We start from the raw sequence: 26,318 nt of genomic DNA, 5'->3' as shown, positions 1-26,318 counted from the left end.
AAGAAAAATATCCTAATTATAGTTTACTCTGTAGCCAAATTCCTCAATCACATCTGATCTGATTTCCCTGATCTCATGGCCCCATATTTCATCACCAAAAAAAAAGAAAAATCCCTTTCCACTGCCTCAGATGGCTCTGTTGGAGGGTAGCACTGTTGGTTACCTTTGTGCCTCACCTGGTGCCATTCATTCCCACTACTAACAATCAGCATAAACTTGCCACTTCCAGGACAAGCATGAAAGTCTTCAGAGTTTTGTGCAGGACAAATTTAGGGAGAAAAAAAAAATTATGAGGACATAAAATGAAGTTTAATTAAAATATTAAATTTCTGTCATATGCAAAATTTGGTGTAATTGAAGGGAAACCTGTGACTACATACATAGGTAGCCTCTGCTGGCATCGGACACTGACTTATAGAGGAAACATCTATTGTTTGTTGGCAGAGCAGACACATATGGTAATGACTTCCAAAACCCCACTTTTCATTTTATGTAGGCACAGTACCCAAAAGGATCATCTGTGCCTAAATTAGCTATTCTTCCTAATGACTTCTGTGATCAGTGCAGAGAGTTAAGTTCCTGCAGAGAAAGACTCTGAGGAAGCATCTATTTTGTGTACTCAAAGCCACCTCACAGAGGCTCTTCTTTTCTTTGGCTCTAGAGAAGACTACAGAAACAAGCCAGCTATTTCACTGAAAGTGGGAGCAATGAATCCTCCTCCTTCCCATTCACATCTTTCTGCTCATATGTTATTATAGTTTCTCAGGAAACATCTCTAGTGCAGGGTTAACTCAGGTTACCAAAGATGGAGACATGCAATTAAAAGCAATAAAATCTCTGTGTCTTATTGAGTTATAGCTGATCAACTGATTAGAGGTAACTTGTTAAGCCTCAGTAATTCAATTGCTTCCAGTCATATGCATGTACCCTCAGAGGCATCATGATTCCTCTGGAACTGGCCTCCCTTTGTCAAGCATGGTCATACTGCAAACATTGAAACCATGGGGAGAGACCGGTTGACACACTCCTTGCAGGGATTAGCAGTAAGTGACTGAATTTCCCCTTGCTGGTTTGAAAATAAGAGTTACTCAACCCTTAGCATGGGTGTGTGACAAGCCAGCTAATTCAGCCCTGTTGCAGTATGGCACACTGCATGCCAGCTGTTAGCAAACCTCCACACCCAGATGAGGAAGACACCAGGCACTTCAGTTCATCCACCAGCATGGATGGGAAACTCAGCAAAGGTGTCTAAATCATTGCTTAATTCAAAGTAGAGGCTGCACTGTATGTGCAGGAGCTGAGCCAGAACCAGTGCTGGAGTTATACCTTATGGTAACACTTTACTGGGGACAAGCCCTCCTCACAGGATTAAACTGCAGTGACATACAGCCTCATAATAGTCAAAAGAGAGCACTTGCAGGATTTTTAATGTATTTTAATTCACACAATTAACTGATTCAGTTTGCCTCTGCTGCACGCCCCCAGGTAGCCAAGCCTGCAGTGAGGGTTAGTGTACCATGAGCAACCTGCTTGTGGTGGCAGAGGTGAGATGAAGAGCCCTTGAAACCCAAGAGGTGGTGTGTATGTTGCCACATAACTCTCTTATCCAAGTAAACCAACATAACTGGAGCACTTAATTTCATCAACTGACTCTTTTTGTTGTTGTTAAAAAATATATTCCGGTTTTACAGATGTTTGCCTACAATCAGACCCAAGATTTTGGTTCCTATTGCCAGGTTATTAGGCTCCATTTCCACATCAAAACAATAATTTCACCTCCTCTATTTCCTTTAGTATTAACAACAGCAAATAAAGATGGCACTATCATAATTTATGAAAAATATTTTAATAAAAATGAAAACTAGACACAGTTAAGAAAATGTGCAAACCAGGGGACCAGCATTAATCCCTGGCCCAAGAATATTAAATAAAAATAAGTGAATGTCTGAGTTCATGCAGAAAGATGTGGTGTCTTTCTAAAATGCATATCTCTTCAAAATGCACATCTCTTCCCCAGCACACTGCATAAAGAGGTCTTGCATGGTTGTGCTAGCATCGAAGTTCTCTGTATCTTCAGTGAACCAAGTGAAAGTCCTCTCTAAGATGCTCCTTCTATTTTTTTTCTGCTGGAGTAGGAAAGCTGAGAGAAATCTAAAACTTTTTGACTCTTTTCCTTAAAAATCTAGAATATCAAAGAAACAAAAAGAAAAAAAAAAACAAAACAACAAAAAAACCCTCAACAAAACAGAGCTTTTTCCCCTATAATAGAGGTTATAGAATACATCAAGGAGAACATTTCAAAAAAATTTTTTTTTCAAATCTAAACCCCCCCCCAACATTTATCTGTTCCATTGTCAGTAGTATTGTAAAATATTTTTAGTGTCAAATACATCAGCCTTTGGAGATTAATAGCCTTCTCTTTTGATCAAGAATGTAGACATTTTCCAGTCCAATATTTCCAAACTGAGATTGTTTTCCACTTTCTTTTATGTGAAAATAGTTGAGATGTCAAAATTTCATTAGTGTGGGTCAAAACCAAATTATTAATATTACCTACAAGAAGACAATTTAATTTTCCACATTTCTGTGACTGAAAAACTAGTCAGACCAATGTGTATTTTATAGCATGAAGGTTTTGAAGTGCCTGAATACTCTCATACCCTATTAAGACTGGGTTTCTGTTCTGTGTAAACACTCTTCACCTCCATCCTTCAGTTCCCCTCAGAACCCACATTCTCAAGGAAAAAAACTTTCTGAAAGAGGTAATAGGCTAACAGAAATAATGTAACATCAAACATCAGCAGAAGATCGGACAGATAAATGGGCTACTACCTGACTTAGTTGCTCTTAAGCAGTTGCAGTTGTTAACAATCTAAAGAAGTCACTAGGCTAAAGGGAAAGGTTGAGCTCGAAAAATTGACTGATGGCAGTTAGGTTAGACAAATAGAATAGGTAGGTTTCCCAAGTACGCCCAAAGTATTACATTACATACCAATATGGTAAATATAGACACACCTGAAATTGTCCATGTACATTGATAAGCTTTGAAATCAAAGTAACCTTTCTACTGAAAGAAAACAATTAAGAACCTCTAGTTAATCAGAAAGAAAACACTGAAGAGGGAGTAAATGTGTAAAATGGAACGTGAAGTGTCTCATTCACAGTGGTTTCAGCTCTCTTGTCTTTAGTTACAGTTGTCTTTAAGAAAGAAAAGATAGAAATTCTAAGGTCTAAAGGCACTGAGAGGACGTATCAGTAAAAGAAGGAATTGAAGAGGCATGATGGTCTACTTTGAAAAGAGTTATATCAATCATGATAGAATTATAAATGCATTGCAGAGATAAGGCCAAATGGAGATATCTGTTTACCTTGAGTTCAATAATACAGGATGCATTAATAGGCAGCAAATGTACAACAAGGGAAAAGGAATACAGTTTCATGCAACATTTAATTAAATTGAAGCTACTCACTGCAGGGAAATTTTACTGACGCTAAAAGCTTAGCAACATTTTTAAAAAGATTGTGCCTGTATGAATTACATGGAGGATCCATGCTTATGTTTTGAGAAGTGGTTGATTACAGAAGATACATTACTGCTGAATGAGGTACATGGCTGGAAACCTGGGGCTTGATCCCATTATTAGCAAAGTATGTGCAGAGCTTTCAGGACCAGAAAAATTTCAAGCACCTGTCCTGCTATGACCCCACTAGTAAGTGTCAAGAGTGCTTTGTTATTGACTTTCAATGGTAACAGAATAATACAAATTCTAGCTACTTTTTGGAAATCCCTTCTTTAATTCTCCCCCTGAGACATTCAATGGCAACCAAGCTGGCAGACAAACCATCAACATGCACCAGCATGCTCTAAAGGCCAGCTAAATAGTTTATTCTCATCCTTATTCCTACACTACAATCACCTCAACAGTATGAGGACTCTGAAGTCTGTTATACCAACTGACAAGAAAGAAAATAGAATTGTATATGGTTTACCCCATTTTGTTATTGTGATTCTTATACATCTCCTAACAATGACATACTGTTAGAAGATAAGCCACCAGTAACAGATCAGCAGTCATACATAAAAGCAATACTAGGTTTGCACTGGAGACAAAATGATTTAAACAACGTTTATCAAGTGCTGTTTTATAGAATGTAAAAATAATACCCACAGAAGCGGAAGCTGAGCAGTATAATGATCAACAACCCTATTTTACAATATGCCCTATTTCAATTTGCATAGTTTCAAAGGCACCAATCCCAAAACTATTGAAACACAGTGGAGAAAATCCCTCTGGCATTGGTAAGCTTGGATTCATCTCCAGAAACAAATTTAATTTTTGACATAAGCTTTTTATTTGATCAGAAAGCCACTTTTCTGTGTTCTTTATCAATGCCAGGTGCCACTCATTTGCATTTCTAGACGCCTATACTTTATAGATACAGTTTGGGGAAGCTAGGGACAAATGCCTAGAGAACATCTACTAGTCTGGAGAACACCTACCAATAGGAATTTTTGTTGCAGTGAGTTGACCCTGTTCATATGTGTCCAGTGATGCCCTGTGCTCAAAAATCATGCAGATGCCCTTAGTGACATGGTTTGGTGGTGACTTGTCAGTCCTAGGGTAATGGTTGGACTTGATGATCCCAAAGGTCTTTTCCAATCTAGTTGATTCTATGAATCTATGATTCTATGCAGTACTTTCCCATATTAAATTTGCATAAAGCTAAAAGTTAGTGAAACCTGAGGTCTGTCCTATCCTCTTTTCCATAATACTTACTGTTTTCTAGGAAGTTTGTTTTTTTTTTTTTCTAAGCCTGGAAAGGACCCTGTCCTCAGGGTCTGTGGTGTTCTGCCACTCTTCAGTCTTATACTGGTTTTTATCTTGTTTCTCTTTCTTCTTAGCTTCTGGAAATTCAATCTTTGAACACAAATGCATTCTTTAATAGTAAATAAATTTAGACTTGGATAAGTTCCCCAAATAAAACTGATGAAGGGAGGGCACTTTTATCTCCTGTGATATACTTTTGACAAAGTATAACTAAAATATTTTCATGCTGGCTTGCCTGTTCTGTGTGCCTTTCATGAATGATGAAGTCTATCAAGCTATTATTTGTCCACACATTGTGTGAGGAAGGATTAAGCCACTGAAGTGTTCAATATCAGTAAATGAACTGGAACTCCATAAAAACACCAATTATGATGTGGTTAAAGATGTCTTAGTGCTCTCTTGGGAAGATGGAATTTTGTCTTCATTCCTCTGGGAGTGTGGGAATGCCTGTCTCCAGAGACTGAGAAAGCATGTTCAACTAAGACGTGAGTTATAAGACTGTGAAGAAGGGAAGGGGTATTTTCATTAATTTATTCACATACAATGGAAAAAAAATGGAACCTAAGTCAGTGCAGAAAAAAGGTGCCTTACATCTCTGGAAAGATGGGCTTTTCCACCTAAGCCTCTCCATTTTGGCCTGACACAACATAATGGTACCATGTCCCGGGGTCACAAAAGCTTTAATATTTTTTGATGGAGCAACCAAAAAGAATTTTAATTAATTTGAATGTAATGATGTCTGGCTGAGTGGTAGGCAGTCTGGAAACCTAGTGACTGGGGAATGGAGCTCTGCTCAAAGCCATAACATCACTTTTGGGTTTTTAGCTAGTAGGACTTTGCTAGCTTCAATGAAGCTCTGCCTATTTACTGCCAAAGAGAATCTGAAACATCAAGCAGGCAGGCATATCACTAACTTCTCTTTACAGCATCATGGCTCTCAGACCTTGTAATACAGGAATGGCATTTCATATACAACAGGAAAGATAACCACAAGCTTCATTTTTTAAGACTACCATTCTCAAGGGTTTTTCTCTAAGTATGAAAAGAGTTTGAACTGTAGCAAATAACACATTTGCATTTGGTGGGAAATGCATATAAGCCCAAATGTAATTATAACATACAAAAAAAATAATGATGGTGACATTAAATTACACAACAAAATAACAGAGAAAATCTTAAAATTAATTCTAACTAATTAAAAGCATTGCTCAGTTAATGAATGATTCATGATTCATATTGCTCAAGTTGCCAAACATTACATCAAATTGCAGATTGGGCACATCCTTTCACCATTATTAATAATTGCAATTATGTTACTGTAAGTACTTTCAACTACAAAAACTGATATCCCCTCCAAGCCTTCCTGCCTCCTCCTCAGAGCAAGACTAAGCTAAGCTCCCTAGAGCCTGTTTTAAGAAAAAGTTTTTTAAGAAAACACATTCTTAAGAAAGCATCATCTTTGGAATATCTAATGTTCTAACCAAGGCTGAAAGATACGCATAGTCAGGGGTGATCTCAGCATGCCCTGTGCTAGCCAAAAAGTAGCAACATAGGATTTGACCAGTGAGTTTCTAATTCTCCATCTGTTAGTGTTTGACAGTGCTTTAAATAATCTTATCAGAGATATCAGAAGCTCCTAAATAAATACCAGGATGAGCAGTTGTTACTAGTAAAACTAAAAAAAACTATAGTGCGTTTCACGTGATCACTGCATCCCCTCCTTTTTTTCTCCAAGTCGAAGTCTCCAAGGGACAATCTCTGATGGCTCAGTAGGTCAACTAAACAAACCTTCGTAGAGACAGAAGAGGTGAAAGATGTTTCTATTTGAAATGTTCAAAGAGAATTATCTTAACTCAGTGTAGCCATTATACAGTTTGGAAACAGTTGCTTAGAGTACTTTGTAGTAAATGATGTAATTAAGCTTTTCTTTCCCCTGTAATTTAATTGCTTATTTATTTATTTATATACTTACTTGTTGGACAACAGGGAGCATTTAAGCTGACTTTTGAGGTAATGAGAAACATAATCGAACTAGGATATGAAAAGATGCACGCAAATTATGTTTGGATCTTTTCTAGAAGGGAATTTTTTAATGACTCAACAAAAAAACAAAGAGCAGGGAAATCTTTTTCTATAGTAAAGGGAAAAAAAACCTCTGCCCGCTCTAGTGCCAGTATCAGAAGATATGAATACTGTGGAGTTTGTAGAAGTATCTGTTTTAGGATTTGGTATTAGATAGATGATTTTATTTGGGTTTCTGAAATATATTAACCAGAAAAGTTTATTGACCTTTCTAGAGCTGGGCATGGTTTAGTTTCATTAAGTGCTAAAAATCAAGTCACTCTTTCTTCATGTCAAAAGATTAAAGAGGGCAAAGTCACTTTGATGCTTATTGAAATAAATGCTGAACTGCCATCACAGTTGCCATTGCTGCATTCACTGACCTTTTGCCTCAGTTTGACTCAGGGTGAGAAACTGAGCAACTGCTTTCATAGAAATTTCCACTGTTTTTTTCTACAGTGATGTGCTTGAATTTTTCTCGTTTCTTTGTTCCCCTCCCTTCACAAAACACAAATATACCCTTTGCTCTCCTTTGTGAATGTTATCATGCTAGTGGAACACTGACAAATTTGAACTGATTAGTTTACTAGTAGGTAATATTTGTTATCCTGTATCTACCCTGAGCTACTGCACACTGCTTTACTACTGTACCACTGCGCACTGCTTTAACTACATCAGAGCTTTCCTTTTTTCTGCCACTCTAAATCCCACTGCTATTGCTCTGGCCTCTCAAATAAACAATGCATAGATGCCTGACATGCCAAGGCTATGCATCTGAGGAACATCCAGTTGCAGTCACCTACTCCATAGCAACAAAATAAAAAGCTAGGAGAAAAAAATATGGGGGAACCCTTGCAGTGTTATGACACAGTTTATTTGCCACAAGATGGCCACTGATGAATATCTCCATCCCCAAGAGAGCATGAGTGCATGTAGATTTAACTTGTAACCCAGCACAAGATGAATGGACGCATTAGTGAAACAGTACTTGCAGCTGAACATAATAAAAATCATCTCACAAGGGGGGCTGGTTGGTCAGCTTTATTGCCATGCTGTTTACTCATTTCCAGGTATTTATAGCATACTTGATTAACTGTCATTTTTCTCCAGATGATGTTGCACAGTAAAGCATGAACGGGATATGAGACAAAGATGAGAGATTGAAACAGTCTCTAAGATTAAACAGGATGACAGAGACTAAATGGCACAGTTCACTCTGGCATGATGAGGATTCATGCTTCACATCCCTGGGCACCCAGCTGAGGTGCTTAGGTTAGGAGCCTAAGAGAGAGTAGAGAGAAAGACTTCAGGAGGCTAATTCAGAGCTCTGAAGAGCCAAATCTATTGTGAAAGAACCTCTCCATTGTCATTCATTGCAGAGCTGAAGATGGGCTGCTAACTTAGGTATGACAATTAAACGTCAACTGTTCTAGGTATGAAAACTTTCTTCTCCTTCCTTTTGTTCAGCAGTAATTAACCAGTAAACCAGTAACCGTAGCAGTCAGATATCTAACTGTACACTAGCGCAACAAGACCCTTATACCTTTGTCATAGTACAATTCCACCTGCATGGCTTTTATTCCTATCCATGGGCAAGGACTTTTTCTTATTTTATTCCATTTGAATTCCACATTTTGTTACTCTTTATTTCTTTACTTCCTACAACATACTTGCATAATTCTGGAGTGGAGAACCCTGAGTAGGGTCATGAAATATCAGAAGAAGGAACTGCTCCTTTGTCATCCTTCACAAGATTGAAAAAGTCAGTAAAGGTTGTTATCATCACTGTTACAGTCAGTGCAGAAGTGACATTAAATCTTGAAGTTATTCCTGCTTGCCAACAAGATTAAATCTCCTCTGAGATACACCGCACGTATCACTTGAAATGTCCTGCCTTATACATTCTTCTATATTTCCAAAGAGATTTGAATATAATTTAAACTGAAAGTTGTAAGACTTTGTTCACAGTTCCGATTAAAAAAAAAAAAAGCAAGTCAACAGAACTAGGTGAGCTGACCAGATTAGAACAAAGTTTAGAAGTCTTAGATTCTTGTCAGCTGCCATGCAAATCACCCCACCTACTAGACATTATTCCGTTATCAATCTCTTTCCAGTTTTATCCTGGAAATGTCTCATAAATTAATGCATGTCACTGACAGTGATAATGAACATGGGTTATTACTCCTTGGATTTTTTTGAAGATAAGTATTACCTCATTGCTGAAAAAAATTGCTTATTTGGAGACAGGTAATGAATACGGATAATCACAATTTCCTTGGACAACCCAGAATGATTTTTTTCCTATTAACACTGAAGTCCACTACACTGAAAAAAATTGTGTGACATGAGGCTGCTAAAGAAGTGCCTGGATGAAGATAGACCAGCTGCTTCTTTTCAGACAAATCTTTGTTCACATTCTTTGGTGAACCCCCCACAAGGAGGTTCTGAAAACCAGAGAAGTGTTTGTGTAGTGAAAGAACCAGACTTACTATTAACTGTGACATCATTGCAGAAAGATACTCATGTTCCTATTAAATATTATCAGGTCTGCCTGGAAATAATAATTAAAAAAAATTATAAGACTCTGGTCACCCATACTTTGATCTCTTTTACAGGGTTTGAATTAGTTACCATAATGTAAAATTTCTTGCAAAGAATGTCATAACGGTTACTTTCTTTAAAGCTGTGATCTTCTTCATTTAAGGTATACTTTAAAGTCACATTTCAAGTATTTATGATGCGTTTAAGGAATGATATAATCTAAGTGTCATAAAGGAGATTTTAGACCATGAGTTCAGCAAGTTTTCAAGGCAACAATCAATTTTTTTAGATTATGTAACTCAAAATGATGGTCATCTGGAGTAACTCTTGAGACCCTGAAAATACATCAAATAAGTGAGTAAGCATGGAAATAATAGGATCAGTGATAGTCATAGACTGTTTAGAGTAAAAAGCACTCCAGTGAGGCAACCTGCTTCAAATGCTTCTGACATATCACATAGTGGAGAATGACAATGCTGGACAATTAAATTGTTGAGGGATCGCAGCGGGGAGACTCTCAGCAGAGGCTGGTAGACTGCTGAGTTAACAGCAGAAGAGCAAGGCATGGTAGAGCTGCTCACACAGTATCTGCAAGGCCAGAAGAGGTAGAAGGAGGAAATAACCGAGTAGTTTTCTACTAGGCATAAAATAGTTAGGGTTGGAAAGGACCTTAAGATCACTTAGTTCCAACCCCCCTCCCATGGGCAAGGACGCCTCAGACTATACCATGTCCTCCAAGGCTCTGTCCATCCTGGCCTTTATCTGTCAGTTTATGTGAAAAAAATCAAAGGGTCTTCAGAAGGTTTGTACAAATGTTTGCAGAAGGAGCAGCCAAATGTAGGGGACTTGCTCTGCAAACCAAAAACACCAATCATTTGACAAGAGATCTGTAAAACACCTTCTAAGAACCACAGCCCTTCAGGTCTCAGAACTGGCTCTTTTATTTCCTGAATATCTACAAAATTGGATGCAAAGATTAACAGGGAAAGCAAATATCAGGCAGAATGTGGTTTAGAAGCTTGTTCCAGAAAGAAAGATATTTCCTCTGAGTAGAAAAAATGATTATGAAAAAAAGATGCCAGTTTGAAAGCAGCCCTGTGGAGTCTTCAAAACCTAAATAACTTATCTTTGCTAATCTCCAGGGAGGACAGCAAGCAACAGAACAGAGAGAGACGGTGCACAGCTTAGTGGATACAAAAGATGGAACACACTGTGGTGTGCATCAAACAATCTTTAGGGAAGCATATGTATTTGGAATATTTTCAGCAGTTTTCTTTCAAATGGCATCAGAGGACTAGTTATGAAAATGGATGAATTAATGAGTCAGAATGTATAGACATTCATGGGAATTTTTCTGTAACTGAATTCACTAATAGATATTTTTTAAAGGAAAAGAGAGTTGAAAATTTATGTTTTGCAAGCATCATGCTAGGTATAGAGTTTTGTTGCATGAATGCCGGTTGCTTTCCCAGCACCAGTTCTTACAGTCTTAAGTATTCATCTCCTAGTGTTACTCTGGTCCTCAGCATAAACATATATGTACCCTGCACAAAACAATATCCCAGTGTCTGTCTACATATGGACTGACTGAAGGATGCAAAGGTAGACTTGAATCCAGAAATTCTTAATTTATTTAGCTAAGTTTGCAATTTTGATAATAATAAGAAAAGGTAAAGGTTTGAGGGTTTTTTAATTTCATTTTTTGAAGGGAGGGAATTAAGAATTTGTTAGTCTATGCAACTACCATCTACCACTCTTCCTATAATCAGAAATAGAAATGTACCCTGCATGCTGCATGAACTAACTATAAGCAAATAACACAGTTTAAAAACCTGCTTTATAACATTGTCTCACTCTGAATTTTCTTTCCTACTTCTTTCTTTCTGTTTATCACAAGATACACAGCTTTCAGCTCTGGTTCACTGTATCTTTCCTTGGCCTCCTAGTTTTTTCTTCTTCTATTTCTTTGTATTCTACTATATTCCTACTTTTGTCTTTCTGCTATCTAACATATTCCTTAACGTTTCTTTCATCTTCACCCTAAGATTACTGCTCTTTACCTCTTAACCATACCCATGCTTCCCCCTTTGAACAATTCAAGCCCCTTACTGCAGTTTCACATCTGGCAGTGAATGATCCCTAATACTCTCTGTCCTGTGGAGGCACAACCAATCTTCACATTTCTTCCGTCATGTAACTGGGTCCATCTTTCATGCCAGTCTCTGATCATCAACTGATGCTTGACACATGCACTATCCATAGTAGCAGAATTTCCTCAGGAAAGCAATGCAGAAATACTTCACCAAAAGATGGATAAGAAATAGATTCCAGTAGACATCAGACCACAACCAAGTATGATTTATGAGCAAACAATTCAGTGAAAAAATACATAGACAAAACAGGAAAGAGCTGTAGGAAGGAAATTCACCAATGTAAATTTTAGAAAGTTACTTTTTCCATAGTAGGTGCCCTGAGAGAGAGAGAGAACTTTCCATAATAAATGAGATCTGACAAATCTGAGACCCTGTAGCAAATAACAACAGCAATTTTTAGAGGTCTGGATCCTGTAAGTCCCCTCTGGGACAGGGGACTGTATGACACAATTAATTTGCTTTGTGGCTGACAAGAGACCACATTTCAGGTCTGCTTTCCACTTTTGGAAGGATGCAGCTTTACTGGAATAAATGATATTTATCTTTCTTTAGTACTGGAATAGTGACACGTTATAATGTTTTAACAACCAAATGGGTCACATTTGTACAATATCCACCCATTGCTTCAGTACTTTTTTTTCCTCTTCATATGAACATCTTGGACAATTTCAAAACTCTTTAGTGAAATATAAGATTAACCTAAAAGTGTGTTAGCAATTTTGACAAGGGCTGAAAGTGCAATGGAAAGGCTCTAAGAAGAAAATGTGTTTCAGAACACTTGTATGCCATACAGAATTAGCTATGACTATACAGTACCAGAAAAAAATATTTAAATCCAAATTTTCATAAGAGCTGTCTTATGGAGCACTCATGAAAACTGTATTGGAAGGGCCTGCACAAAGTAATGAGGTAACATATCTTCTGGATGAGTCATGAGCTGACCTCTTAAAACAGCACCTGAGATGTGCTGTCATTAGAGAGAAAAATCTTTTCTGGTTTTGTGAGCCTTTGTCATTACAGTAATAGTCAAATAGCTCTTCAAAATGAAACCTTGATAATTAGCTACCTTTCTTCTGCAAATACACAGAAGTAGTCTTTTCTCATGATTCAGAAAGAGCTGAATGTTAATATTGGACATAAGATCCAAAGAAAGCTAAACTAACACATCTCTGTGGTAAAGTCCTCACTTATAATGAGATTAGAGAAAGGGTATTTTTAAATTCGTTTAGGGCCCACCCCTTCTAGAATCTTCCTTTTGATACTCCCCAGTACTTTTTGACTGAATGAAAGTGTCCTAGAACACTTCCATCTTGTGTTTGTACAGATACTGTACCTTATACAATCCTGTAGGGGAAACTGAAAGAAGGATCTGCTCACAAGCAGTCCTGTTCTTTTCATGGCACTGAGCTTATTTTCAGTCTTAGGAAGAGCTATTACTGATTTGTCCATGTACATCAAGATGTATGTAGTCTTTTAAAAAGTCTTACAAAATGCCTAAGCAGGCTAGACAGCTAAAACATAGAGAAGCTAAGAGATGCTAGAATCTGGCTCTGGGACATAATGGAAGTTCATCTTCAAAATCAGGACTTGCTAGGACTCCATCTTCCAGCAGATTGATCAAATGCTTTGTGGTACTGGCCTGATTTCACCCTGACAAGGAAGGAAAGAGACACCACCTCCTAGTGACCCTCTTTGCAAGAAGCTGAAATCTCCTTGCAGTAATTCACTGGGAATTAAATTGCTGTAGATTCATGAAGAAGCTGACATATAGGCTGAGGATTAAGGAGTGTTAGAGAAGCTACAGCAACTTTACAGTCTATTTGTTGAAGTGCCAATGGCTACCATTTCAAGGTAGGTGAGGCAATAAGAGAATTGAAGAGATTGTCTGTTTCCAGAGCAGTTTAATAAATAAAGAAAGTGATGGTGGTTGGGGGTGATGGGGTTCTTGCTTTTTTCTTGCAGTTTTTAGGGAAAATACTGCAAACCTGTCAGGCTCTTGCCAGTTCAGCTCTCCAGTTACAGCTGGAGCTCAACCCTTGTTTATTCACTCTTTCCCTGAATAAAGCAATATGGAATAAGGGCTCGCTTACTTTCAGCACACATAAAGATGAAAAAGAAGGGGAATGATAAGCATGAATCACTTGTTATTTAGCAGTCTTACTTGTATCAGTTCTGCCAAGTTCACACCAACTTCATGGTATCATTTCAATGCTTTGATCCAGGTTTTAGCTTTATTGCATTAAATGAATCCTTTTAGATTCCCTTAGTATTTTCTCTGACCCTGCCTTCTCCTTTATTTTTGTGCGTTTTTCTAGCTCTCCCTTAGCAAAAGCTCTGTATATGTGCGTAGAAATGCCTGTCATCAGCCTCAAAATCCCACCACTTCCAAGCAAGCATAGGCTTTGTGTAACAATGCAGAAGCACAGGGATAGTCTTCACCCATTTTACTGGATGCCTTTCTTGTAAACAAACAAACAAGTGAAATGGTGAACAAAACTCTGGCTCCTTTCTTTACCTTGAATTATGGCATGCTCTGCAGTTACATACTAGCTCTAGTGTCTTGAAGACCTATTGTGCCTGGCATTACTCAAATGTGAGATCACCCATGCCTTGTAGATCTGTCAGCTCTGAGTTGCAAGATAAACTTGAAACATGAGAAAGAGATAAAATGGTCGAAAGAAGACTGAAATGGAGAAACAGATTGCCATAATGAATAGCATTTGGATACTTAAGGTGCCTTTGAGGTTAGGGTGATGGGCTGTGTCCATATTATTCAGGAACACACAATGATTCCAAAGAAGTTCAATCTAAGTCATTGTTTTTATAGCAAAACTCTTGTTTCTTCAAAACTATGTGCCACCTTGTGCAATATCATCATTACTTACAGTGCAATTGCTCTGCCTTGACACATCCTCCCAGTTCTTTCATACTCAAGTATTTTGCAAAGTATATTTCTGATATTTTCAGGACAGACAAAAAATAAGAATGCTGATTTGGCTGATTGTTAATTAGAGCTGGACGATTTATGGAGGTAACTATTCACTGCACATCAGTATAACTTTTGGACTGTGCTTCAACCTGTATACGCTCATCATCTTCAATGTTGGATGAATATCAGGACCACTATATTAACAGCCAAAATGATAATACGGTGAGCCTGGCTACTTTCCAGCAAGACTTTCTGTTTGAACTGTATGTGGTTAATCTTCTTAATGCTTCTGTGATGAGCCTTTACACTGGAAAATTAATATAATCCAGAGAAGAAACAGATGCTCCTTCAAGGCCTGCATGCTTTGGACCAGAGATGGACAGCCGTCATTGTTCCTGGTAAAAGCATTTTGGAGGAGAGGGAAAAGATACACACCATGTAATAGGGATGGAAAGGTTTACCTCTGTGTGATCCTGTTCACTAGTATTCTATGGGTTTGCTAGGGCATGCTAAAACAGTCATTTCTCTAGGTTATGCATAAGCTAGCACTTGCTTGGAAGCCAGTACAGAGCTTGGGATCTTCTCAATCACTTCATTACAATGGTTATGTGAACCTGTGGTAGGGAAAGGAACAAAATAATGGCTAAGGGCAAACATGGAGCCTGATTCACCTGTGCTTAAAGGCCTTTTACTTTGATATGAGCTGAGGTATGTACTTGAGTAGTCACTCTTGGGGCTGATCTTCACCAGCATACAGCTTTGTTCCCACCATAAATGTCCTGCTCAGACTGTGCCCTGCACTAGAAAAAGTCTAGAAATGGAGCAGAACTGGAAGAGACTGATCTGTGCTCCTTAAGCTACTCTCTGTGGGCTCTTCCATTCATACCTGTGTCCCTTTCTTTCAGACTGTTTGCTGCAGTGGTAAACAACAGGTCAAAGCTGTGGAAATAGGGGCAAGATTCTCTGAGGGAATCTTTAGGCTTCAGCTCCTGGGAAGCAACAGATATTCAACTTTGCAGAGTACAGGCTTGTTACTCCCCCTGGGCAAACCCTGGGGCAGTTAATTCTAATGCAGATCTTGTGGGAGCCTTGACTTGCATGTGTCAGCTCTGAGTAAGAAACCAAGGGTCTGCGTTATGGTGATTCTTCTTCCTCTCCAGTGTGCTTTTGGCAGACTCCCAGACCGCTTTCTGCACAATCATGTGGGCTGCTTTCATAACACCTGACTCTATATTAAACAAAGGTATACGTGTTCCTTCCTCCCTGGTCCATAGTGCCTGCGAATTTCATGGCATATGTTAGAATTATATAACCACAGAAGCATGGTATAGTTCAGATGGAAGGAACCTCAGGAGGTCTCTACTCAAACTTCATACTCAAAGCAGGGTCAGTATTAAGCTCAGACCAGGTTGCTCATGGTTTTAAACATTGTGTCTTGAAAAACTCCAAGGATGGGTCTGTACACTATCTCTGGGCAACCGGTCCACTGCTTTGCTGTCCTCATGGTGAAAGAATTTTTCCCTAAATCCCATCAAAACCTTATGTCTGTTTCTCTCATCCTCCCACCACACAACACTACAAAGAGACTGGCTCCACCTTCTCAGTAGCTTCCCTGTAGGCAGATATTGGCAGGCTGCTATCAGGTAGCCCAAAAGACATTTCTCCTTCAGGCTAAAAAAGACCCTTTCCCTCAAACTTCCCTCACAGGTCACATACTTCAGTTTATCAAATAATATATCCTCCATGACTGATATCGAACATATGGCTTGCTCTCAAACTACTTTCCAAGATGGATCAGTCACTGGACAAAAGCATTTTTAATTCAAAATCTCTGCTAGATTACAGATGCTTCTGATGTGCTAGACACAACCGTCCCTGGGCATACCTTCTGTCTCACGGCTGATGTGAAATGAGGAGATATACAAAGCCCCTGTCCATTGTACGACAGCCACTGCCACCACAGTGGTAACACTTGGGAAAATAAGGGCAGAATACAATTTGAGAATCAGCATTCCCAATGGTAAACATTATCCCCAGTCTTGCAGGCAGAGCCCAGCTGCCCCTGGGAATACTGCATCATTTCTGCCACTCTGTATGGCTTAAGTAACTGAACTGAAAGACCCAATCTTCCATCCAACAGCTCTCTTAGAAATTTCATGTAGCCCCCATTGATTTCCTTGAGGGGGAAACATATATATAGCGTTGCATTTTGCTTTTACACGGAGAGGACTTTAATCAGTGTCCTTTGTGTTAAACCATTAGATGTGGCCACCTGTGGTATCTTGAAGTTATTCACATTCTTAAGTGCTTTTAAATGTTGGGTCTAAGCCACCCAGAGTTTTTCCAGCAGGGGGGAAAAACTCAGTTGCCTGGAAGCTTTTCCATTACCTTACGCCACAGGAGTGGCATAAAGCTGCTAAAGAAAAGTCTGAATCTAGTGCTCATGTTTCTACTACAGGGAACAGTTTTTCCTTTTTAGGAGGTGGGAGAGCAAATGTGGGGGAGTTCAATTTGCTTCCTGATATTTATTTATTCTTCTGTCTATTCACTCAGTGTCAAGAGACGAATAAAAATGGTAAAGATTTGGATCCTTTTTGTTTTATTCAGAGAAACACTCGCCCATGGCAGTCATATTATTTCTTTCCCCTCCTTCTGTTTGCAGTATGATGACCTCATCTTTGCCAGGGCCTCCTCCATCCCATCCCACTGCAGCTATTTCCACAGTTTTAATTTCCAGTTTATAATGAAATGTCTGTTATCCACAGCTCCTCCACAGAACAGGTGAATCACAAAGATGAAATTTTATTCCTTAGTTGTTTTGCTGCTTGCATCTGGTCATGAGACTATTATGATGATCTTTGGTATGGTGCTTTTCCTAGTCTCTGTCATTTACAAAGTGTTTTTTATCAGTTAAGGATTCAATGTTACTTTATGAACTTAAAATGTTTATCCATTTAGCCATAAACACAATGTGTTGAGCAAACTGCAGCAGATGCTTAAAAGTGGGGAAGTATTGCAAAGTAAATATATCTGGAAAAAATGTATGTGAAGAAGACTGCATCCACACCTCTGGGATACTCAGAAGCACACCAGGCACCAATCCTGAGTCCAGTGTTATACTTTGCAGAATTGTTTTGCAGTAAGTTATGTGTGCCAAGTGCCTGGCTATAGTCAAAGGTAGTTTCACATGACCTGTGCTAACAAAAGGGAAAGTGCTGTCCTTCAGAAGGAGGAAATGGGCGACTGGGCACTCAGAACACTACAAAAGTGCACTGGAGACAAGAGTTTTCTCCCAGGTGATGAATAGCAGGCATGATCCCAGGACAGTTTACAGCAGGGAACAGAAGAACATAGTTCTAAATCCAATAAAACAATGAAGTTGGACTAGTCCCCAGACACCCATCCTGGTTTTCCCTTTTTGCGCAGAAAAGTCCTGAACCTACCAAAAGCAACAGAAGTTTTGCCACACACAGGGCTTTTGACCTCCTGATTATTCTTTTTTTTTTTTTCAGAGCAAATTACCATGGGGTTTCAGACTCTGAAGCTCAAGTTTGGATGAATAATGTGGCTTATACGGTAGACCTCTGCTTTCAGGGTTCTACAAGTCAGGCTTCCACTGCTAATGTCGATGTGTGAAAATTCACAACCCACTTCATGAAATATCTGCAGTATCCTCCCAGTGGTTGTTTTCATGAGCAACCTGATATTTAATTCATTTTTAAGAATATAAACCTGCACAAAAGTAGAAAGTTTGCAGATCAGATGAAGTGAATCTACACAAGCAAATATTATCTGTGCATTTTTGTAATGAGTAGGTAGCTTTATTAGCTGCGGAGGGAGCTCAGATTAATTCTATGAATCTCAAAACCAAACAGTATATAGGGAGAGACATCAGAGATACTGCACATTCAAAGGTTGTGTGCTTTCTGACAGAAACACTGCTTATTGTTGATTAGCCCATATAATTGGAATTACTCTGGATTTACTGTCTTTTGTCTAACACTCACAGTTCTGTCCAAAACCCTTGTGTACACCATGATAAGAAGACAGATGAACGGGAGAAAATGCAATGCAGATCAACTACATCAAGAAATATATCAATAAAGAACAAAAATGACAGGAAATAAAACTACAGCAGAACATAAATATGCATTCCATATACACATACACAGAGAAAGAGAGATTATGCTCTGCAGGCATTATGGGATTTTGATTTTCTATCTGTTGCAGATATATTCTTTTGAAGGAAATGGGAAAAATCATTGTATGAATAGTGATTAGCCCTTAACACATTTTGTATTTTCTGGAGTAGCTGCTGTCACTGTTTGTGTTATATCAAGTCCCTGAATAAAAATAGGAAGGCAAAAGGAGATGACTGAGACAACACAGTAGGGATAAAGCCTTAGGGTCCAGGCTGTAAAAGGAGGAAAGGAAGGAAAGCACACAAGTCCCTTCCTTAAAAGGAAGGAAACAATACTGAATAAGGACGGTGTCAGCTGAGCTGAGTAAGACTGGATATGCAATGTGCAAGACAACGTTCCTGCTGTGTGAAAGAGCATATGTCAGAGATATCTGACACTAGCATGCATTAGCTTTATATTCACAGACTTTCTACGTGTGTCCTGTGAGAGAAAAAGTGCAAAGGTATCTTCTGAATGTTCTCAAAGTAGCAGGAAAAAGGCTGTGCTGTTTCTCTGGCTGTACTGGTTGCATTATACTGAAAGTTCCTCACAGGTGCCTATTTAAATTTGCCTGTTCTGTCCAGCCAATATATTTGCCACAGTGAAAATAGGAAGTGAGGGAAATCTTGGGGAGCAACTGTTGCCCAATGTTAGTAATAACCTAAGCAGGACTGTACAAACAAAAAGGTCTACTCTGCCAAAAGCACTGCATAAACAGGTAATGGATGCTTCCAAGAACTGCAATTAAACTTACTTTGGGAGAAGTACGTTTTCAGTTCTGATCTTGAGACCAGAATACCTCTCCATATACCTTTGCTATGTGTTTAGGATTTTCCTGTTACGAACATAAATATTCCCTAATTGACACCCTAGTTAGAGCTGAAGGCTTCAGACAGGCTAAGGAATCTTCTGTGCTGGACACTGCCCAGGTGCTCTAGAAAATATCCTACCTGAAATACATTCCTAAATCCAGTGAAACTGTATGGTGGGTCACCATACTATGCTTAGTTCAAATTAGCATATCAAGAGGTAACAGTTCCTAAAGGAAGCTGTTTGCCAGCAGATGACCATTGTCCCCAAAGATGGACAAAGATGCCTGATGTCCCCAAACAACCATCATGCTAATGTCAAGGGGGATGAGACAAGCTTTTAAGCTCAATGGATAGGGCAGAGCAGCCTGTTTGGTTAGTGAGGTCCTTTCCCAGCTCTCCGAGTTAGAGTATACAAGGAGAAAATACAAGATGTGAAGCACTTCCGTATCTGCAGTCCCCAGCTCTCCCCAGAGCTCAGCTGGTGATGGGAGGCTCTGCCTGGGCTGGAGGTAGTGGAGATGGATGTCACTTCAGTGTGATTTTTATGGAAATCAAGGAGAGGGCTTCTGAGTCACAGAGGCCCCTGCGGCATGCCTGCCAAGGACAGACTTTGTTAGGGCTCAGCCCTGGAAATTTCGCTAGAAGTAGCTGCTTTGTGTCATCAGTTTCTCACTCTGAAGGAGATATCCCATTAGAGTCAGAACAGTATTAACTACTCAGGTTGGTGAGGCAAAATCATGTGGGCTGATTCTCTCTTAGCTGACAGAAGTATTTAGAAAAAAAAAAGAATCACAAGAATTCAAAACATTTCTTAAGTAAGCCTCAACACTTGTTTCAACCTGCGTGTGTAAGGAGAGACAAACATACTTTATTCATGGCAAGCTCTTACTCAGATGTTCTTTTGAGGCTAGAGAGAGCTTTCATTTACCTTTTTTTCCCAAGAGGCTTTCCACAGTCCCTTTCTTGGGCTCTAAAGAGAAAGCTCCAAACTGTGTGTCTTGGTTCTCCAGGAACAAGAAATGTCATATTCTCATGAGCAATCTTGATCTCATAGCCTTAAGAATGCCATAGCATTAAACTTTTTGGCATTCCCCATTAATAATAACTACCACTGTCAGTTTGCTTGTAAGTCTCTACATAACTTTCTCTTGAAAATAAAATTCTAATTAAAATTCTAATGAACTTTCTTCTCAGAGAAAAAATTGAACACCTTTCATGCCTTCCTGTATAGAGCCTTTCAGAAAAAAACCTTTTGGCTCACTTACCCAGATTCAATCTATATTTTAATACTGACTGTAGCAAACACAGGCAGATCAAACCATTTTCTGACTACAGAAGCACAATGTGCATTGCAAGATTGCAAAAGAGAAAGTATGAAAGCTGTGAACTTTCCCTCTTTTTACTACATTATTTTTATTCTCAGCCCAATACAGTAAAGTCTTTGCATCAGAATAGTCTGGATCACAATTTACTTAATTCTTTAACATCACCCTGTTTCCTAGCATTGAAAAAATGGAAGGTATCACAAGCTGTGTGCAGCTTGTTCATGACAAGTTTGCTAGAGTGCCTGAAACTCAAAATTTCTATTTGTGTTTGAAGTCTATGTGTATTTACATAGGAGTTTAAGGCATATTGGCTCAGCTTAGTTCAAGGTAAATTGCATAAGTTTCTCACTATCTGGAGTTCTAAACCAGTCTGTTAATGTAAAGCACCTGTAAAGACTACAAGGCAGCAAGAAGACATTGTCCCAGAAAAGATGTAAGAGTTCAGTTCTTTCAATTTCTCTATCAAATTGACACTTGAAAATAAGCATGAACTATGTAACTATGTTCCATTACGAAAAGATTGTGCTGAAGTGTGAGGCATGAATTAAGTACATCAGAAGGTGCTACTCGTAGCATGAGTAGCTAGGAAAGACATTTGTCTTATTATCTGATATAATTGTATTATTTGGGAATGTAATTTTTTGCATGCTTAATCTATTTTGCACGAATCTTGCAATTCAAATGTGCTATCTTTAATCTAAATGGATGATGAATTTGCAATACCTACATTGGAGGTAATGGAAGAAAGAATTAATACACTTCTGTGTAAGATGTAAGTAAGGAGCTGTCCTGCATTTTTTTGTCCCTTGCCTGTTTCCAGCCTGTGTGGATAACTGATACATCCCTTGTGTTGGGTCCTAGAAACATAAGCAAGATTGTTGATGGAAATGAAGCAGTGATGGTACCACTCTTCCCCTTCCTTTCTGTCTCACCAGAGAGTTCCCAGCTCCCCATGGAGCCTCTCACTCCTGTATAACGATGTAACAGTCACAATGGCAAATGTTTTTAAAAACAGCAGAACCCCACAGTTCCTTCCTGAAACAAATAAAAAAATTTGGTGCCTACTTTTGCAAATGTTTGAGAAAGTGATATGGAAGTATAGATACTATACTGATGTAGTTTGTATCCTACATAGAATCCATACTAAATTAATTCCTGAGATTAATTTTCTGTTTGTCAAAACACAAATATTTAGACCTTGTTCTGAAAGAATCAGGGTTGGAAAGGACCTTAAGATCATCTAGTTCCACCCCCCTTGTCGTGGGCAGGGACACCTCATACTAAACCATGCCACCCGAGGTTCTGTCCCACCAAACCTTGAACACTGCCAGGGACGGAGCATTCACAACCTCCTTGGGCATCCCATTCCAGTGCCTCACCACCCTCAAAAGTAAAGAACTTTCTCCTTATACCCAGTCTAAACTTCCCCTGTTTAAGTCTGAACCCGTTACCCCTTTTCCTATCACTACAGTCCCTAATGAAGAGTCCCTCCCCAACATCCCTATAGCCCCCTTCAGATACTGGAAGGCTGCTATGAGGTCTCCATGCAGCCTTCTCTTCTCCAGGCTGAACAGCCCCAACTTTCTCAGCCTGTCTTCATACAGGAGGTGCTCCAGTCCCCTGATCATCCTCATGGCCCTCCTCTGGACTTGTTCCAGCAGTTCCATGTCCTTTTTATGTTGAGGACACCAGAACTGCACACAATACTCCAGGTGAGGTCTCACAGGAGCAGAGTAGAGGGGCAGGATCACCTCCTTCGACCTGCTGGTCACGCTCCTTTTGATGCCACCCAGGATACAGTTGGCTTTCTGGGCTGCAAGAGCATGCTGCTGGCTCATGTTCAGTTTCTCATTAACCAGCTCATGTTCAGTGACCAACACCCCCAAGTCCTCCTCTGCAGGGCTGCTCTGAATCTCTTCTCTGCCCAACTTGTAGTTGCGCCTGGGATTGCTCTGACCCAGGTGTAGGACATGTCACGTGGCATGGTTAAACTTCACAGTTTAGTCTCTTCTCAGAAGAATGTGACACATCCCCAATTAGTTACTGAGATTTTTACTATATGGGTTACCAGAAGTCTTTTCATTTAAATGCAGAGCCATAATCTAATCAGATTTGAAATGTTTCTAATATCTGGTGGAGTAAAGGAGAAAGCACACTGTGCCTTAAATTGCATGGTCTGAGATATGCAAATCTCAGACAGTTAAGAAGAGAATAAATGATGCTGTCAGTGGTATGGTGTGTTTGCTGGCATTTGCTTAGGATAACCAGCATCACTATGAGTTGATATAAAATTGTTACAGATTTCTTCAAAGAGAGATGACTGACATTTTTAAATACTCATTTACAAAGCTGTAAATATAAAGAAGTGGATAATTAAATTTAAAGGGCATTTTCCAGGCATAACATTAGAAAGATTAAGAGGTTAAACATTAACCTGACAGTAAATCCCTCCATTATGTTTTCCTGCAAACAAGAATGTCTGAACTTTAACTATTCAGTGCCGTTCAGTATATCAAACATCGAATGTGAGTTCATTGCATGTCACATACTAAAACAAAAAGATCTATAGTAACTCATTAAAAATGTAACCCCCCAAAAAAAAAACAAAAAAAAACAATTTTAATCCTAATTTACATAGTGTTTTATCCCTTCCCCCCAAAAGTTGCGCTGTAGATACTTCATAAAAGCCATTCAGGACTTCACATATGTGGGAACATTGATGTTATGGGTAACACATTTAGAACCATAAAATGGACTGAATTTAAAACTGAACCTCATTTACACTCAAAAACAAGAGAAATCGTTATCTTAGTGATGTTGCCTAAAGCCCGAAAGGGCACTGCCAACCCTGAGTTTTTCTTACTTTATGACTGGATATGCAGCAAGGAGCACTGCCTGCTTTTGTTTGTGCTATAACTGCAAGTCCTGTTATGAAAAAGTTTGAGAGTAACCATCTTGGACATCATTCCAGCTTGACCCAAGGAGCCTGCTTAGAGATGGAAAGTTGCTTGCCTGCTGTTTGACAATCCCACTCTAAGATAACACCATCTGGATTGGGATCATGCAGCTGTTTTCTTACTGTCAATTTTTTTTTATGGTCTTTGTAAAGTAAGATGTAAAACTAACCCACTGAGAAGCAGTTATTCCAAAGTATCTTAAGCCTGTTATATCATAAGCAGAAAAAAAAAAGGGACAGGCAGACAATCTTTCTCTTTTTTTTTTTTTTCTCTTTTTTTCCTCCAAACATTTCCTTTCAGATGTCCCTTTGAAGTCACAGGCTTATAGTGTGAGTGACTGAGAGCAAGGAGCTGTGAAATGCACCTTTGAGCCACGTACTTCTCAAGGAATATCACAAGGCATATATGACTGGGGTACACGACATCTGCAAATCAGCATGGCATTATTGAGGCTTTGCTCAGCCTCAAACTCTGGGAGCTTCAGAGAACCAAAAACTTCAGCAAGGAAAAATCATTTTCCTGTCCTCATTCCACCTTCCTACTTTTGGGGGGGCTCTCTGCTACCGCATGCAATGACTGTGTTAGCTTAATTTGCATCTGAAGAAATAATTGAACATACACATAAATTCTATATATAATATAATTCTTATATATGCATACATTAGGTATAGATTCCATTTTGTGTTCAGTTCAGCCCTGATATTGCTTGTCACTGTACATTTTCCTATTGTTAGGCATATACTGCCAGTTCTTTGCTGTTGTAAGGCCATCCCTTCAAACTACCCTCACAATACACCACTTTTCATGCTTACTAAAACAATTCCTGTTCAGGTGGATCTGATTTACTTCTTAATCAAACACACAGATTGGCAGAACATCTAAGTTCAGGTTACAGCTGCTGATTATCCACTCACGGGTCTTCTGCATTTCTAGTTCAAAAACATTTTCATTACTTCTATTACATAAAGAGTATTACAAAAGGATACTCTACTCCACTGATAATTCTGAAACAGGGAGCAAAACTGGTTCTCATGATTTTGGAACAGTCAATACTGATGTATCAGGTTTTTACAGACGTCAAAGAAAATCTGATGAAAGCTAGGACTATTTCTGTAAGTTGTTTGGTAGAGCCACTGATCAGCCTCACTCAATAATCATCCAAGTGGGAGGGCAGCACTGCAGCGTGTCATTATAGCTTTTCTTCCTGCTAGACCTGCCAGGAGGTTTATATGAGACTGCATGAATCTTTTTTGACTTTCTGCAGTTCAAAGTGCTCAGAGGAAAGAGAGCTGAGCACTGCTAACAAAAGGAGTAAGTGTTAGACCAGAAGATGAGAGAAACAACACAGTGTAAGGTGTGGAAATGATAGCCAGAAGACTGACCTGAACAACAGGGAGGTGGAGAACAAGATGAGAAAGACCAGAGAGGCTGAAGGGTAACAAGGTGCTGCAATAGGCAGCAAGGAGAAATGGGAAGGGAATGAATGGGAAAAATGATGTGGGTCTTCTCAGACCCACTTCTTACAGATCAGATAGTGCCTCTCCCTGAAGCAGAGCTTCTGCAAAGACCTGAGAAAGGAGTGTCGCTGTTAAGGATGTGAGGCAGCACTCAAGAATATAACCAGGAATGGGGCAAAAAAAGACACCATGACAACGTGACTTTACGGAGAGCTGGGACTGTTCCACAGACCTGAGCTGCATCTCTGACAGTTGAGCTGAGACAGCAGGGACGTGGTGTGCTGGACACCAGGACCTAGAGTCCCCAGAGTTCAGTCACAGTTTTGCTTACTTTATGCGATTTCTTGCCATTTGTACTTTTTTTCCATTTTACCTTCCCCAGGGATCAGAGGGAGAAATATAGAAACCCTTCAAGAAAATCCAGCCTTACCAAGAGATATACATATGAATCCCATTTGATTATCTAAATCTCATACTGTTTGGAGACAGATCCATCACAGAATGACTGCTAATGGTCTCGGACCCAAGGTCATGGTTTTGCTTCAGAACTGAGTAAGAAATGAATAATAAGGCAAGGGGAAATAAGTTCCTGTCCGCAACATAGATAATAGCTTAGGAAACAACAAAAACAATCTACCAGGATAAAAAATAATCTCTACAGGAAAACTGAATACACTGGAATTCCTAATTAGATGAAAAAAGGGTAACTTTTAGAAAAAAAATAATTTCCAGCCTCATTTCCAAAGAGAGTATGGAGGCCAAGTCCCAGTAATGGCAGCAGGATTTAAGAAATGTCTGAATTGCTATTCTAAGTGAGATTTCAGATCTGCAAGTCACTTTAGTGTTTTGACAATGCTGCTCAAAGTGCAAATTATGAAGGAATGCTAACCAATGTCTCTGTGGGCTGGTGTGGGATAATAAAAACAGGTGCTGAAACTAGGGACAGTGAGGAATTTCTACTGAAAACAGGTAATAAGGGATGACAATTCAAAGACACCAGGTGAATGCTTTTTCAGAACTCTGTTTCTCTTGCACTCTTTCTTGCTTTCTCCTCATTAACTTTGCTTTGCATT

The 26,318-nt window shown here is 39.1% G+C and overlaps 1 protein-coding gene across 5 annotated transcripts in view; it reads left to right on the top strand.

The window, feature by feature from the left end:
- The window catches only part of CHRM2 (cholinergic receptor muscarinic 2), a 146,839-nt gene that overhangs the window by 52,463 nt on the left and 68,058 nt on the right, over positions 1 to 26,318 (top strand). Inside the window, exon 2 of one of the 5 annotated variants that reach the window (XR_009964361.1) lies at positions 18,026 to 20,114. The exons of 3 other annotated variants lie outside the window; for them this stretch is intronic. The gene's annotated coding sequence lies outside the window, so the exon portion shown is untranslated. Of the gene's footprint in view, positions 1 to 18,025; positions 20,115 to 21,391; positions 21,604 to 26,318 lie in introns of those variants that run through there. One more of the 5 variants, XM_062616473.1, reaches the window with a different exon arrangement.

This window comes from Pezoporus occidentalis, unplaced genomic scaffold (assembly GCF_034315485.1).
Source record: "Pezoporus occidentalis ecotype Australia unplaced genomic scaffold, CSIRO_AGI_Poc_V1 ctg19, whole genome shotgun sequence".
Lineage (NCBI taxonomy): Eukaryota > Metazoa > Chordata > Aves > Psittaciformes > Psittacidae > Pezoporus > Pezoporus occidentalis.
This window is presented reverse-complemented; position numbering and strand designations above follow the sequence as displayed.